The sequence below is a fragment of the Chenopodium album genome, chromosome 12 (genome assembly GCF_948465745.1).
Source record: "Chenopodium album chromosome 12, dcCheAlbu1.1, whole genome shotgun sequence".
NCBI classification, from domain to species: Eukaryota; Viridiplantae; Streptophyta; class Magnoliopsida; order Caryophyllales; family Amaranthaceae; genus Chenopodium; species Chenopodium album.
Genome location: NC_137845.1, coordinates 24930297 through 24935850, shown reverse-complemented (window position 1 = coordinate 24935850; position 5554 = coordinate 24930297). Strand labels below are relative to the sequence as shown.

Below are 5554 nucleotides of genomic sequence, written 5' to 3'. Positions count from 1 at the left end.
TGCCCTCTTTGGTCTCACTCTTCCTAGGCAAACTCTCCTCAAGAATCTTACCACTCCTTGTGACAATAGCATTAACCGGTCTCTTAGGATCTAGGCCTTGGGAAGGTAAAGAAGAAGGACTAGCATGTCTTGACAATAGCATTAACCAAAACCTCTTTTGAAAATTGCCTCTACCTTGATTGTTCCAATTACCCCTATTTTGATTTTGACCATGACCTTGATTATGGTTACCACTACCTTGATTATGATTCCCATAAACTTGGTTTTGATTACCATAATTTTGGTTTTGATTTTGGCTACTATAACCTTGATTGTTATAGTTACCTCGAGAACCTTGGTTCCTATAACCACCACATTGGTTATAGTTGTCAAAATTGCCATGATTGTTGTAATTCCTATTCCATTGACCTCTTTGATTCTCAAACCTAGAATCATGATTATTTGACACATAGTTCACATGCTCATTCACATTTCCATCTTGATCATCACAAACATCCATACATGCATGAGGGCAACTAGAAACATCATGATCATACGACCCACAATCATCACAAAACAAGCATCCACTTGGCATGTTATTAGAAGAAGGAAGGGGTTGAGAATTAAAAGACATACCTCTCCTCTTAGATTAGGAGGGAAGACTTGAAACTTGGTAGGTAGCACTTTCCAACTTTGCCTAGATAGCGGACATCTCCTTCCCCAAGTTTGTCATTTGTGAGGATAGATTGTTGATTGCATTTAGATGATCAGCCGAGTACACCGAAGAGCTACTCTTGCTAGTTGACTCTCTTTCTCCATCTTGCCAATCTCTATAATACCTCACTGCGTCTTCAATTATGTCCACCACTTCCTCTTTCGTTTTGTTCATGATAGGACCTCCGGCTCCTCCATCTAAACATGATTTTCCTTGAGGGCTAAGGCCTCCATAGAAGATTTGAATGATTTGATAGGTTGGAATTCCTTGATGAGGACATTCTCTTTGATACTCTTTGTATCTCTCCCATGCTTCATAGAGGCTCTCGCTTGGATTTTGCTTGAAACCTTGAATCAAAGCTCTAGCCTCCGCCGTTTTCTTTTGAGGATAGAAACGGGATAGAAATTCCTTGGTAACCTCGTCCCATGTCCTTAGAGGATTCGGCTTAACCTCCTTGTCTAGCCATTCCAAAGCACGCCCTACGAGAGAAAAGGGAAAGAGCTTGAGGCGGATGAATTCTTGGGAAATTCCATTCACCTTGATAGTACTACAATATTTTTCAAACTCCTTGAGATGGTTTAGTGGGCTTTCATGCTTGGCCCTACTAAATTGTCGCCTCTCTATCAAAGTGATCATTGTTGGTCTTATTTCAAAATCATTTGTCGGTGTTGTAGGTGGAGCAATCCCACTCTCAAATCTATATGCACCGGGAATCCCCAATCCTTTCAATGCCACTCTCGGATTTTCTCCCATTCTTGCTTGTTCTTCTTGTTGTGGTTCTTCTTCACTTGAAATGCTAGGGCTAATAGATCGTCTAGCACCCCTTAACCTTGCAATAGTACTCTCAATTTCTGGATCAAATGGCACTAGTGAATGATCACGTGCTCTATGCATAAAATCTCAAAAGAAATGGTTTGTAGCACGGCTACAAATGTAGCCTGAAAGAAAATCTTTTTGTATTTTCAATTAAAGGTGAAATAGACTCAACAACTATAACAAAGCACCAATATCACTCCTCGACAACGGCGCATTTTTTGACAAGAGGAAAATGTAGGCCTTTATCTACCTCTCCCTAGAGCCAAACTTAATTTGTAAACACTCCACCAACCCTAATACAAGTATATAGTAAGTCAAGGGTCGAACCCAAAGGAATGAATAAGAACGATGCTATAGCCTATGTCAAGCTAGATCGAAGAATATAAATGGTAATGGTTGGTAACTAAAATGTCAAAAAGCTAACAAATCGAAGAATTCAATATGCTAAAAACTAGGGATATTGGTTCCACATGCAAGCTCGATGATTATGCTAATTTATAGATCACTCAATCGATTCAACATCACAAGGGACAAACAATAGTTGCAATCAAAGGAATCCAAAAGCTATCTCCTATAAGCCAATCTAGGGTTCACTAAGAATGGCTAACAAGGAAAATCACAATCAAATTCAATCAATTAAAGAAATCCTCAAATCAAGGGTTCATGTCATTGAAATTTGCAATGCAATCTAGATTAATCTTATAGGTTGATCATTCCTAGTTTAATTAATCACATGCACAACTATGTCAACCAATTTAATTGCAACATTCAATTCAATTTAGCATCATCAACTAGCAAAAATAATCAATCAAGCATGCTTCCCCTTGTCCCTAGCAACTAATCTACTCACTAAACATGGTGAAATTAAGAAACAAAACAAATTCAATCAAATTCATATACATTTAAAGCTAAATCAAAAGAAAATCAATCAATCAACAATTTCTAAAACAAGGAATGTAATCTCAATCAAAATCCAAGAAACTAGAAGGAATTGCATTAAAAGTAAATCAAGGGAAAGAAATCTTACAAACTTCCATTGAATTGAAGAAGGAATTTCAAGATCAAATTGAAATCTAAGATCAAATTCAAGTACAAACAAGTAAATCTTAAGCTTCTCTCTCTACTTTCTCTCTCTACTATTTCTGGAAAAATTCTCTCTCTAGTACAAAGTTAAGTCGTCATAAAAAAGAAAGTCAAAAGCTATAAATAAGAAAATCGAGCGAAGGGGGCCGCACAGGCCGTGCGCACGCACAGACCAGCCGCGCGCGTATAGCTGGGTCTGCGCGCGCGCACCCTTGTGTGGTGCACGCGGCCTTGGCTCCTTCGCTTGCTTGATCAAACTCCACGCTCCTGAGCATCCCCATCATCAGTGCACTTGAGATGATGCCCGCGAACAAGGCAGTCCCAAAATGAGCAAATTAACTTGATTATTCACCTACAAAACACAAATAAAACAAAGAGAGAAAGCATAACAAAGTAAAACTAAAACTAAAACTATGAATTATCAACTAAAAATATGATAAACTCGTAAAAACTAATCGAGAACCAAAGTGAATTATAAAAATGGAAAATCAAATAAAACTAAGAGAATTATATGAAAATTATGAAAGAAAATAAAGAAAATGAACCTAAATCTTATTCTTTTGAGCGCCATAAACGACGTTCATCACAAAGTGGATAAGTTGTTGAGAGAGCATTAGATGCGACGATTTATCCAACCAAGAGTGGCTTGGAGCCATTAACAAAGAGTTGCTTACCTTAGAATATTAAGTGTTAAGACAAGCCAAAGCATGCTTAACTACTCATTGATTATTTGAATCTTAGAATCGACTTATTCTCATCAAATGGGGACAATTTAATGTGTGAATAAGACGTTTAAATAATTTTGATTAATATGCATGATTTCAATCTTATTTAAGTATTATGAATGGTTTTTCATCTCAAATTCTTTCAATTGTAGAACAAGGTCTGCAAATAACTCAAACAACCAATTCTTGTTGTGCTCAATTCTCGATAAGGAGAAGTTGAGTGGGCCAAATTTTCTTTCTTGGAAAAGGAACTTGCGTATAGTTCTCATGCAAGAGAAAAAGGAATATGCCTTGATGAGGAAATGCCCGAGAATCCCAATGAGGAGGTGACTCACGCTGCCCTAAACCGATGGCAAATTGCCAATCGGGATGTCAAATGCATCATGTTGGCCACAATGTCTCTCGACCTTCAAAAGACTTTCTTTGAGAAGGAGACAGCTTTTGTGATCATTTTGGAGCTGCAAACATATTCCAAGAGCATGCCCGAACTGAAAGGGTTGAAACCCACAGGCAGAACCTTGATAGCAAGCTCAAAAAAGGAGAGTCGGTTAGCCCACATGTACTCAAAATGATAGGTTTATTTGAGAACATGGGAAAGTTTGACGCGGGGTATTCAACCGAGATGACAATTGACATCATTCTCCACTCGTTGCACAAAGACTATGAATAGTTCAAGATGAACTATAACATGCATAGCATGGAGAAAACCCTCACCGAGCTTCATGGTATGTTGAAGCAAGCCGAGCAAACGCTCAAGGATAAGGGGAAGCATGATATGCTCATGATAAAAAAAAGGCAAGTCGTTCAAACACTCAGGCAAGAAGAAGATAGGCTTTAAGGGGAAGGGTAAGAAGACCTTTTTGCCTAAGTCAAAAGCTACCAAGGATAACAAGGAGAAGAAGGTAGCATCTTCTAAATCTTATTCCGAATGCTTGTATTACAAGAAGAAGGAACATTGGAAGAGAGATTGCCTCAAATTCAAGGAAGATAAGAAGAACGGAACCGTTGCTTCTGGATCAGGTATATTCGTTATAGACTTAAACTTCACTAGCTCAGCATCATGGGTATTAGATACCGGATGGGGCTCACACCTTTGTTCCAATTCTCAGGGACTAAGGAACACTAGGAAGCTAGCGAAGGGAGAGGTTGAACTCCGGGTCGGCAATGGATCCTGAATTGCAGCCGTATCCGTAGGAACTCTCAGTTTGTCTTTGCCCTCGGGGCTAGTTTTGGAACTTGAAAACTGTTATTATGTTCCCAACATTACGAAAAACATTATTTCAATTTCAGCATTGGACGCCAAAGGTTTTGAATTCCGAGTAAAGGATAATGAATGTTCGTTTTATCTCGATAATGTTTTATATGGTGTTGCACATTCTGAAAATGGTCTTTATGTGCTTTCATTAGACAAACAAGTTTATAATGTTAATAATACCACCAAGAATGCTAAGACCATTAAGTCAAATTAGATGTACTTGTGGAAAATTGTCGTCTTGGCCACATTAACATCAAACACATCAAGAAACTTGTACAGGAAAGTGTTCTTGACTCATTCGATTTAAAATCGTTTGAGAATTGCGAAGGATGTCTATTAGGCAAGATGATAAAGCAGCCATTCTCCAAGTTGGGAGAAAGGGCAGGTGACTTGTTGGGCCTAATACACATTGATGTATGTGGACCAATGTGCTCCACCACAAGAAACGATCATCGATATTTTATCACTTTCACAGACGATTTTAGTAGATATGGCTATGTCTACCTGTAGGGAATATTTCAAGCATTAACCCCAAGCTTGAACCCCATTGTGATCATACACTTAAGCACGGTGGCGTCCAAAGGGAAGGAAGCTAGAGCAAAAGAGTCGCCAACAAGTTTTAGGAATTTGTAAACCGTTCACGAGGTGAAGGTTACACCCCTTAACGATCCATGAGATCGCCAACTCCAAAACGTCTTGAACCAAATAGGGTTCGGGAATGAAAGTACAAATCCAACCTAAAAGAGATTGAACCTGCCCTAATAATAGGCCTCTACTTTATTCTTCTCGTATTCATGTGCGCTTTCTGACTAGCATGCAATCAACAAATTAACCCTAACCTGTTTATTTATGTTGGTTGAATTTAATGCACAGATAAATCTATTATTGGCAATCACTTAAATTATAATCAAATTAACCCTAAACAAGATTATTAATTATCTTATTAAGCGTGATTACAAGTACAAATTCCCTTTAAATATG

At 38.2% G+C, this 5554-nt stretch overlaps 1 non-coding gene across 1 annotated transcript; it reads left to right on the top strand.

The window, feature by feature from the left end:
- The first annotated feature begins 956 nt into the window (after positions 1-956).
- LOC145573409 (small nucleolar RNA R71) lies at positions 957-1062 on the top strand. The gene has a single exon (XR_014097449.1). It is a non-coding gene; the product is annotated as a small nucleolar RNA R71 (small nucleolar RNA).
- Positions 1063-5554: the final 4492 nt, after the last annotated feature.